Source organism: Dipodomys spectabilis, unplaced genomic scaffold (genome assembly GCF_019054845.1).
Source record: "Dipodomys spectabilis isolate Male_0828 unplaced genomic scaffold, ASM1905484v1 ptg000301l, whole genome shotgun sequence".
Taxonomy (NCBI): Eukaryota; Metazoa; Chordata; class Mammalia; order Rodentia; family Heteromyidae; genus Dipodomys; species Dipodomys spectabilis.
Genome location: NW_024870978.1, coordinates 7,314,652 through 7,326,591, shown reverse-complemented (window position 1 = coordinate 7,326,591; position 11,940 = coordinate 7,314,652). Strand labels below are relative to the sequence as shown.

The 11,940-nt window shown below is 36.6% G+C and overlaps 1 non-coding gene across 1 annotated transcript; it reads left to right on the top strand.

The window, feature by feature from the left end:
• The first annotated feature begins 10,097 nt into the window (after positions 1–10,097).
• LOC122127451 lies at positions 10,098–10,199 on the top strand. The gene has a single exon (XR_006151156.1). It is a non-coding gene; the product is annotated as a U6 spliceosomal RNA (small nuclear RNA).
• The last annotated feature ends 1,741 nt before the right edge of the window (positions 10,200–11,940 follow it).

Below are 11,940 nucleotides of genomic sequence, written 5' to 3'. Positions count from 1 at the left end.
GTGTACATGGTAAACTACTTTAAGGATCTGTGCTCTATGATGGGTATCCTTTGTACTCAATTCCCCATTATTTTGTTTTTCATCCCTGTGAACAACTTCAGTCTACTTTCCATAGGATAGCTTTGTTTCATTACATGTACTCACTGATACTCAAAGCAAAAGGTTGTTTGTAAAAGAAAAAGTACTTTTAGGACACAGGTTAAAATTATCTTATCCATCCCAATGATTCATAGGAAAATAAAATTTATAATAGTAATAAAAGTGAGAAGGAATTCCTAGATCTGTAGTTTTACCATTTAGAATGGCAAATAATATCACATCACTGTTGTAACTCTTAAATAAGTCAAGGGTAACTGATTGTCTTTATCATGTTCCCACAAACCAGTGGATCCTGAAGGATAATAATAGACCACCAGAAATTCTAAGTAGCAGACATGAAGCATGAAAGAGAAAGGGAGGAAATGAGAGAGAGTATAAGAGAGAGAGAAATATCATAATACTGAAAGTACATAACATAAATAAGGGCTGCATGAGAATATTCATATGGCTATCTTTAGACACTACATGTACATTTGAAAGTAATTGTTGTATAATAACCAATCAACATAAAATATAAAGAGTTTCATGAAGGTCGGAGGAAGATGGTAGAGGAGAACCTGGAGGCTAAACAAACTCTCACATACAAAGCAGCTTTAGTGTTCCAGTGAACAGTACTAGCCTAGATAATCACACCAAGTGTGCCATCACTGTACACATTGTTTGGTTAGACAGGGAAGATCCAGGCAAGAAGACAGATCTGAGCACTTGCCAGTAGGTGCGGTTGTGGCAGCAGCTACGGCACCCATAGCCACCATATCTACAACAGAGAGTCCAGGAGAAAAGCGCCATATGCACTGGGTGAGAGGATTCTACTCAACACCAACAAGAACTGACAAGGAGCAGATAAATTCATCCTGAAGATCACAGACCAGTGATACCCAGGAAGAAAGACTCCTGTCTGAGTAAAATCCTGACATCCTCACTCCTCATGGAGCAGAGGAAGGAAGGCTGCCCCGCCCTAGCACCAGACATCATCTTTGATACTGAGAATGGTCAGGCTGAGCAACTAGCTCCAACTCAGGCCTTGGAAGAAAACAAAAGAGTCATTTAGCAGGTCACAGGAATCTGACCTGACCTTCCAGGCTCAGATCCACTCAGGAGAAAGTCACCTAGCCCAAGCAGAGAGAGTTCTGCCCCCCAGAGGAGTGACTATCTTCAGTGTATTAACAGAATCAGTGGCTGCCCCTACCTACAGCAGCCAAGACAATCAATTGAAATTCAGTAAACGTAAACCTTGAGAATGGCTCCAGGCTGGGCTCTGGGAGTGTCTCAGGAGCTAGCCCCTCAGGGAAAAGATACTGTTTGCTGAAATGCCTCAACCCTAAACAGAACTTAGCCTCATCACAGCATCTCCACACTAGAGGAAACAGCCATCTTTCTCTTTCGTGATACTCAAAGCAGATCTCCCTCCCACTGAACTAGCCTGAAGGAGGATCACAAAATCCTAGATAAAGTGGAGCATTTTATTGACTACTCAAACAAACTGATGTAAGAAATCAATCAAGCCACAGGAAAACAAAACACCAGAAGCAGACCAGCCACTCCACGAAGAGACTGGTTACAGACAAAGGGGAGACACAGGATCTTCCCATTCCACACCCCTCCCCCCCAAGAAAATTAAAGAACTCTTTTTGGTACCATTTTTTTAAATTTTTTAATTGTTTTCTATTAATCATTTTTTTCTTCTTCTCCTAATTTTTATTTTAGGTGTGTGTGTGTGTGTGTGTGTGTGTGTGTGTGTGTGTGTGTGTGTGTGTGTGTATGTGTGTGTGTGTGTGTGTGTGTGTGTGTGTGTGTGTGTGTGTATGTGTGTGTGTATGTTTTTTAAAAAAATCGCTATTGACCTTTTGGTCCTTTTTAATTTTTTTATATCTTTTGTCTTTCTTTTTTTTTGTGTGACCTAATTGCTGTTTTGCCTCATCCCAAGATAAATACCCATCATCGTTTATTAGAACTTATCCCCTATTGTGTACATAATTAATCCAGAAATGTATTACTTAATTCACAAACTTTTAGGATTAACTTTTTTTTGTCTTTTTTTTCCCCAGGGCTGAGCACCGAACCCAGGGTCTTGCACGCGCTGGGCAAGTGCCCTTCTGCTGGGCTAAACCCCCAGAAACAGGCTTAACATTTTAATAGAAGTATTATATCTTTATAACATATAATTTTCAAGTAAATACTTTTAAAAATTTTTATTTTTTAGTTTTTCATGTCTCCTTTCTATCATCCCACTCCTGTCATCTTATCCTTTTCTCCTCTCAATATCACTTTTTAAAGTCACATAATTTTTAAGTGTTTCACTTTTTAAATTTAAATTTTTCTTTTTCCATTTTTGATTTTCTTCTTTTTAATTTCTCTCTTGTCATTCTGTCCAATCCCTTTCCCTCTCTGAGATTAGGACTTGGTTAAATTTACTTTAACCTCTCCACATACTTCTAATCCTGTTTTTCCCCACATTTCTTCGTAAACATAATACTTTCTGATTTGAAAAATTCGTCTTTGCTGTTCTTAGCCCATTAATGGATAGTTGTTTGATGTTGAATAGATTGTATCTGTTGAACTAGGTTTTATCTACAGCCATTTTGACTGTGCAACTACAGGACTTTGGTTGATGCTTGCCTTAAAATAGTATCTTAGCAAAAAATTGGTGTCACTTTCACATCAAGTGTGCAGAACAAGCCGGAAAACAGGAGAAAAATGGCAAGTGTGGGTATCTCAACTCTCATTCATGATAATCTAGTGACAGAACTGTTAATAAATAATCCAGAGGAGAGTTCCCGCAAAGAACTAAAAACACTACTGGTAAACGTGGTGAATGAAAAGACTGAAAGCTTGCAAAGGACTCAGTTTGAACGTGATAGGAAGAGAGAGGAGGCAAACCAAACAACAGGAATCTCATGACTGTGAGGAAACTGCTCAAAGATTGATACAGTAATTGCGTGAACAGGTTGAGAACAAAGACAAATAAAGCAATTGCGTGAGCAGGCTGAGAACAATCAAAGAGAAAGAAAGGAATTGTGTGAGCAGGCAGAGAACAGACGAAGAGAGACACAGGAATTGCATGAGCAGGCTGAGAAAAGTCAAAGAGAACTACAGGAATTGCATGAACGTGAGAAAGCTAATCAAAGGGTAACACAGGAATTGTGACAGCAGTATGAGAATAGACAAAGATCAATAGACGCATTCATGGAATCCATAAACAGACATCTGAATGAATTCAGAGAGACCACAAAGGGAATGCTGAATGGAGCCCGACAGCAGGAATGGGAGTCCAAGTAAACCATAACCAATCAACTAAGTGATTTGAGAACACCAAATTAAGGAAGTAAAGAAGTTCACACAAAATCTAAAACAAAGCTCCAACAAAGAATCTGAAGCCTACAAAGCTGACCAATTAAAAGGAAAAGAAATAAAAAACCAAGTAGAAAGACTTAACAGTAGGTTAGGCCGTGCAGTAGATCTGATCTCAGGGATTGAAGAGAGCCTAGGTATTAAAAAGAACATACAAGTATCCAAGACAAATCGAAGAAACATGATAGATCTATTCAACATTTGGAATAGACAATCAGAAGGCCTTCTCTGAGGACAATTTGTGTAGAGGAGCACCTAGAGACAGAAATTAATTGTCTAGGAAATTTGTTTAACAGGATCCTAGCAGAGAACTTCCAAAACATACAAAAAGATAGGCCTATTCAGATACAAGATGGTTGTAGAACCCCAAATAGACCAGACCAGAACAGCACTTCCCATTGTCACATTATAATCCACACAGGATCAATTCAGACCAAGAATAACTTCCTAAAAGATGTCAAGGAGAAAAGATCAATCACCTATAAAGGAAAACCAATTAGAATCATCTCATATTTTTCAGCAGAGATAATTAAAGCAAGAAGAGCCTGGAAGGCTGTATGCCATGCCCTAAAGACAAACAATTTTCAACCAAGAATACTGTACCCAGATAACTCTCCATCATAACCGAAGGTCAAATAAAAACCTTCCATAGCAAAGAAAAACTGAAAAATATATCTCTACCAAACCAGCCCTACAAAAAATACTTAAAGATGGCCTACACACAGAAAACCAACAAGACCACAATAATGGCTAAGAAACCACACCCAAACTGAGAATCCAAGAACCATAGGAAGAACCAAGTTTCTACAGCCCCAACGGAGGTGGATAGCATGGCAGGAGCTACCAAACACCTCTCAGTCCTAGCTCTCAACATTAATGGACTTAAAGCTCCAATTTAGCGAAATAGTCTGTCTAGTTGGATTAAAAAGCAAGATAATTCTATCTCTTGCCTTTAGGAGTCACACCTTGCCAATAAAAACAAAAACATTTTGATAATGAAAGGCTAGAATAAAATCTACCAAGCAAACGGCTGCTATAAACAGGAAGGAGTTGCAATAATAATATCAGATAAAATATGCTTCAAATTAAAATTAGTGTAAAGAGTTAAAGAAGGTGGCTACATACGACTTATGGGTTCTCTACTTCAGGAGGAGATTACAATTCTAAATATGGAATCGCCAAACAATGGAGCACCCAAATTTATCCAAGAAACACTATGTTCCCTCAGATCTCACATAGATCCAAAGACATTAATTCTTGAGGATTTTAACACACCAATATCCCCACTATATAGATCAAACCGGCAAAAAATCAACAGAGAAACCACAGATCTAAACAACTGCATAGATCAACTAGATTTAACAGATATCTACTGAATGAATATTTCATCCAGTAGCATCAGAATACACGTTTTACTCTGCAGCACATGGAACATTTTCTAAAAGAGATCACATTTTAGGTCACAAAGCAAACTTGTCCAAATTCAGAAACACTGAAGTTACACCTTGCATTCTCTCAGACCACAAGGGAATAAAATTAGAACTCAACACCAAAAGCCACCAAAAAAGTCTTGTAACACATGGAGGCTGAAAAACACACTGTTGAATAAACAGGGGGTCACAGAAGAGATTACAAAGGAAATTCGAATGTCCATGATATTCAACAAAAATGAACACACAAATTACCAGCCCCTCTGGGACACTGCAAAGGCAGTACTCAGAGGCAAGTTTATAGCTCTGAGTTCCTACACCAACAAATTAGAGATATCTGAAACCAACCATTTAATGAGACATCTGAACCACCTTGACAAAGACCAGCAAGATAAACTCCAATTCAATAGATTGAAAGAAATAATTAACATTAAATCAGAGTTAAACGAATGAGAATAAACAAAACACAGAAAGAATCAACAAAACAAAGAGTTGGTTCTTTGAAAAAATTAACAAAATTGACAGACCCTTAGAAAGTCTTATCAGAAAAAGAAGGAACACACTCAAATAAATAAACTCAGATGTGAGAATGGAAATATCAACACAGAAACAACCAAGATTCTGAACATTATAAGGGAATATTTTCAAACCTTTATGCTAATAAGTTTGAAAACTTGGCAGAAATAGACTTTTTGCTAGCAATTATCAACATGCAAATACTAAACCAACATGAGTTAAAGCATAGTAAGAGGCCTATATCAAGTGTTGAAATAGACACAGCAATAAGAGACCTCCCATCTAAGAAAATCCCTGATGGATTTACAGCGGAATTATACAAGACCTTCAAAACAGAGCTCACAGCAATACTCCTCCAACTCTTCAATGAAATTGAAAGAGAAAGTTCTCTACCAAACTCATTCTATGAAGCCATCATAACCTTCATTCCAAAACCAGGCAGGGACTCATCAAAGAAAGAGAACTATAGACCCATTTCTTTGAAGAACATTGATACAAAACTTTTCAACAAAAGTTTGGCCAATCGACTTCAACAATTCATCCAAAAAATCATACACTAATATCATACAGGATGTATTTCAGGGATGCAAACCTGGTTCAATATACACAAATCAATTAATTTAATTTATCACATCAACAAGAGCAAGGATTAAAACCACATGGTTATCTCAAAAGATGCAGAAAAAGCATTGGACCAGATCCAACACCCCTTTTATGATGGAGGTTCTGGAAAAATTACGAATCCATAGAACATTCCTCAATACAATAAAAGCTGTATATGGAAAACATACAGCCAGCATTATAATTAATGGTGAAAAACTAAAGCTATTTCCTCTTAACTCAGGAATGAGAAAAGGATGTCCACTCTCTTAACTTCTCTTCAATTTAGTATTAGAATGCCTAGCTACAGAAATAAGACAATATGCCAATATAAAAGGGATCCAAATAAGGAAAGAAGAAGTAAAATTCTCCCTCTTTGCAGATAAAATGATCTTGTACTTAAAGAATCCCACGGACTCCACTCCAAAATTACTCAAGCTAAATCAAAACTGTCAAAATAGCAGGGTATAAAATTAACCCTCAGAAATTAATGGCTTTTCTGTATGCCAACAATGAGAAAAGTGAGGCTCAAATCAAGAAAGGTTTTCCATTTGTAAGAGCCCCACAATAAATGAAATACCTAGGAATTAACTTAACCAAAGAAGTGAAGGACATTTATGATGAAAACGTTAAAAATCTGAAAAAGGAAATCAAAACAGAACTTAGAAAGTGGCAAAACCTCCCATGCTCCTCGATAGGAAGGATGAACCTTGTGAAAATGGCAATATTTCCCAAGGCTATCTACAAGTTCAATGCCATACCTATCAATATTCCAACCGCATTCTTCAAGGAAATAGAAGAGGCAATCCCAAAATTCATATGGAACAACAAAAGACCCCCAATTGAAAAAAAGCAATCCTTAACAGAAAGAACAGTGTTGGAGGAATATCAATACCAAATTTCAAACTCTACTACAAAGCCATAGTAATTAAAACAGTTTTGTACTGGCACAAGAAAAGACCTCAGGAACAATGGAATAGAATTGAAAACCCAGAAATGAACCTACAGACCCATAATCATCTAATATTCGATAAAGGATCTAAAAAGATAAAATCAAAGAAAGGCTGTTGAGTAAATGGTATTGGCAAAATTGGTTAATCACTTGTAGAAAATTAGATCCTTATATATCACCCTGTACCAGAAGCAACTCCAAATGTATCAAAGACCTCAGAGTCAAAGCAGATATTCTGAAAACATTACAGGATGGAATATGAGAAACCCTAGGTCTCCTTAACAAAGGCTGAAATTTTCTGAAAAGAAACGCAAAAGCACAACAAATGAAAGTTTGGACAAATAGGATTGCATGCAGTTGCAGAGCTTCTGCATGGCAAAGGACATAGCTAGCAGGATCAATAGAAATCCCACGGAATCAGAGAGGATCTTCACTAGCCATAAAACCGACAAGGGTTTCACATCTAAAACAGATCTGGAAATCAAAAAATTAAATCCTCCAAAAGCAAATATTCAAAGAAAATACTGCGCAATAAATAAGTGGGCTAAAGACATAAAGACAAACTTCTCTGAAGAGGAAAGGAGGGTGACCAATACAGACATGCAGAAATGCTCAACCACCCTAGCCATAAAAGAAATGCAAATCAATCAACATTGAGATTTCACCTCATCCAAGTTAGAGTGGCTATAATCAAGAACTCTAATAACAACAGATGCTGGAGGGGATGTGGACAGAAGGGAACCTTACTTCATTGCTAGTGAGAGTGTAATCTTGTTCAACCACTTTGGAAAATAGTATGGAGGTTCCTACAAAGACTCCACATAGAGCTCCCCTATGACCCAGCAATCCCACTTTTGGGCATTTGCCTAAATGATCACAAACAAGACCATACTAAAGCTACCACACAGATATATTTATTGCAGCATTACCATAGCTAAGATATGGAACCAACTCAGATGTCCTTCAGTAGATGAATGGATCAAGAAAATGTTGTATATATACACAATGAAATTCTATGTCTCTATCTGAAACAATGATATTGCCCCATTTGTTAGGAAATGGAAAACTTGGAAAAAAAATTTATTAAGTGAAGTAAGCCAGGCCCAAGAAACAGAGGTCCCATGGTTTCCCTTATTAGCAATTACTAGTGTATGTCTGAGACATGCAGAAATTGTTAGATAAGTTGATGTTAGGTGAAATGAACCCCAAGATAAGAATTCAATTTTTTTTCTGTAATTATTTCTAACATATTTATAAGATGATTTCTTTGTTACTTTGTATGTCCCTGCTGCATGGTATAACACCTGTTTTCGCTGTATTTGATGTTGGTATAATTTGTGGAGGGGAAGGGAAAAAATTTTTTAAATATGGATACATGTGGACCCATTGCAACAATGAGATATACAAGACATTATGTCGAAAAACAAATTTTACAACTTTGGATGGGGGAAAGGCAGAGGGGGAAACGTCCCGTAAGAGAGGTGAGATGGGAAGGGATAGTAAGGGGAAACAAAGGAGTATGCAACAATGCTTGATAAGAAATGTACTCATTACCTTGCCCATGTAATTGTAACCACTCTGTCTGGTATTTTCACACTTAAAAAAAAAAACACGAAAAACCATAAAATATAAAGTATTTTTGATAAAAAATAAAAATGACTCAGAATAAATAATCAATGCAAAAACAATCTTTACAGAAGCAAACTCTCAGAGATATTACATGACTTTGAAAAGGATAAAGTGGCTGAATTTAATATAAATTTAGAAGTATGACCATTCAAAAATATAAAAAGATATTCTTTATTTCATTATATAACCCAAAACAGAAAGTAAATGTTGTTTAGATGATTTTTTAAAATACAGTCTCTCAGGTGCTGGGAGGGTGGTTAAGTGTAGAGTGCTTGCCTTGCATGCCTGAGGTCCTGGGTTTGATTCCTGAGCACCACATAAGCAGAAAAAGATGGAAGAGATGCTGTGACTCAAGTAGTAGCAATAGCCTTGAGCTGAAGTGCTGAGAGACAGCACCTGAACCCAGAGTTCAAGCCCCACAACCAACAAAAATAAAACAAAAACAAAACAAAATACAATCTCTCACTTTTGTGTGCTCAACATTGTAACACTAGTGCTTCAGTCTAGGGCTAAGATTTTAGGTGTGGACATTTATCAACACTCCTGATTCAGATTCTAATTGATAAAATTTTTAATCAATGTTTTGTTATTAATTTTGCTCTTTGTAAATTCACATATACCTATAAAAAACAGTGTGGCCATCCCATTAACAATCTCAAAGTATTTCCTAATGATGACTTACAAAAAGTTGTATTATATTACAACAAGGAAAGTAATGCTACAAATAAGGAAAACCAATACATAAATATTAATGATTAATAAAGTAAAAAACAAAACATTTACCTCTATTTCTAGTATTTGAAATGTACTACATATTCGATTTATTATTTTCTCATATTGCTGTACATTTAAAACTGCCTAAGTCTATGATGTTCAACAAGAATTTTAAAGACTATGAGTAGCCTTTAAAGTTACCCACTAAGATTATTATTTATGGTTCATCTCATCATTTGTATATGGCTTCTACCATCATTTATTCCTCGCTAACATATAAAGTAAGGAATCCCTTAAATTTTAACAGAAACTGTGAAGTTAATGTCTTAAATCTTCACTCTGCTTCTTTACACAAACACTTTGCAATTTCTCATTAGTAAAGTTTCTATAAACTCTGAAATGTACATACTTAGTAGTATATGACTGCTACCATGAATCTTAAATGCTTTATAGAAAAGTTTTACAGCGTGCTAAATAGTCTTAATTTTGGCATATATGAGCAAATTCCCAAAATTAAACATATTTAAAACATTAAAACTTTTAACAAACCTTAACACTTTCTATAGTGTTCATTATGGCAGGTTCCTTGTACAGAATAATTGAATTCCTCCTCCTACACATCCGTTGAACAACAAATATATGGAATTATTTTGTTTTGGACATGTCAATCTTGACTTTATTCTTAAATGTGTTCTTATGTAAGAAATACATGGTTCTAAAATTTCACAACAATTCTTTTGAATTTAATTTTTGTGGAATTGTCTAGTTTAAGAAAATCAATTACACTTTATATATAAAATTGTTCTGTGCTCAATTCAGTAGCACATACACTAACACTGGAAGAATAAAGAGAAGAATATCCCCTGACTGAGGATGACACTCGACTTCGTGAAGCATTCCAGATTTTTAAAAGAACAGATGCTGGATAGGATGTGGACAGAAGGGAACCTTAATGCCTTGTTGTTAGGAGTTTAAACTTGTTCGAAGACTTTGGAAAGTAGTATGGAGGTTCCTCAAAAGACTACATAGAGCGCCCCTAACACCCAGCAATCCCATTTTGGGCATTCACCCAAATGATCACAAACAAGACCATACTAAAACTACCAGCAAAACTATGTTCATTGCAGCATTATTTACCAAAGCTAAGATATATAACCAACCCCGATGTCCCACAGTAAACGAATGGATCAAGAAAATGTGTGTGTGTGTATGTGTGTGTGTGTGTGTGTGTGTGTGTGTGTGTGTGCGTACTGGAATTCTATGCCTCCATCAGAAAGAATGACATCACCCAGTTTGTTAGGAAATGGAAAGACTTGGAAAAAATTATATTAAGTAAATTAAGCCAGGCCCAAAGAAGTGAAGTAAGCCAGGCCCAAAGAAACATAGGTCCCATGGTTTCCTTATTTTCAATAACTAGTATGTGTCTGCTACAAGTAGAAAACATCATATAAGTTGATGTTAGGCAAAATGAACCCCAAGATAAGGATTCAAATGGTATTTCTTTCTTGCGATTGTTTCTAAGATATTTATAAGATCATTTCTTTGTTGCTTTGTATGTTCCTCCTGCAAGCTAAAGCCCCTGTTTTCACTGTATTTGATGTTGGTACTATTTGTGGAGTGGAAGGGAAACACAAATCGTTTAAATAGGGATGCAGGTGGACACATTGCAACAATGAGATGAACAAGTCGTTGTGTCAAAAAATGATTTTGGCCGGGGGTTGAGGGATGTGGACAGTGGGGGGACTGGGGTGGGGGAGGGGTTAGTGGGGGTGGGGGATGGAAGATGGGCAGGGATGGGAAGGGGAAACAAAGGAGGAGCAAGTGGACCCATTGCAACAATGAGATGTACAAGTCATTATGTCAAAAAATGAACTTTACAACTTTGGTGGGAGGAGGACCGGATGGGGGAAGTGGGGGAGTATGGGAAGGGATGGGAAGGGGAAACAAAGGAGGAGCAAGTGGACCCATTGCAACAATGAGATGTACAAGTCATTATGTCAAAAAATGAACTTTACAACTTTGGTGGGAGGAGGACCGGATGGGGGAAGTGGGGGAGTATGGGAAGGGATGGGAAGGGGAAGCAAAGAGGAGGCAACAATGCTTGATAAGAAATGTACTTGTTATCTTGCCCATGTAATTGTAACTCCTCTGTCAGTATTCTCACAATAAAAATAAAAGAAATGTACTCAATAACTCACCCATGTAATTGTAACCCCTCTGTATGGCATTTTCAGAATTAAAAAAAAAAGAAACATAGGTCCTATGGTATCCCTTATTTGCAATAACTAATGTATGTCTGGGATAAGCAAAGAAGGTATGGTAAGGCGAAAAAAAGTAGTAGGCAACAATGCTTGATAAAAAATGTACTCATTACCTTTTCCATGTAATTGTAACTTCTCTGTATGGTATTTTCACAATTTAAAAAAAATGGTCAAAAGCATGTGCATATGACTAGATAAGATTATGTTAAGGTAAATGAACCCCATGATAAGGACACAAGTGGTTTTTTATTTCTTCCTGTGGTTTCTAATATATTTCTAATGTACGATGTGATTTTTTATATGTGCATCCCCCACAGTTAAACCCCTGTTTTCACTGTATCTGATGTTGGTGCACTTCCATCTTGTATGTACACTTCTCTAACTTGGG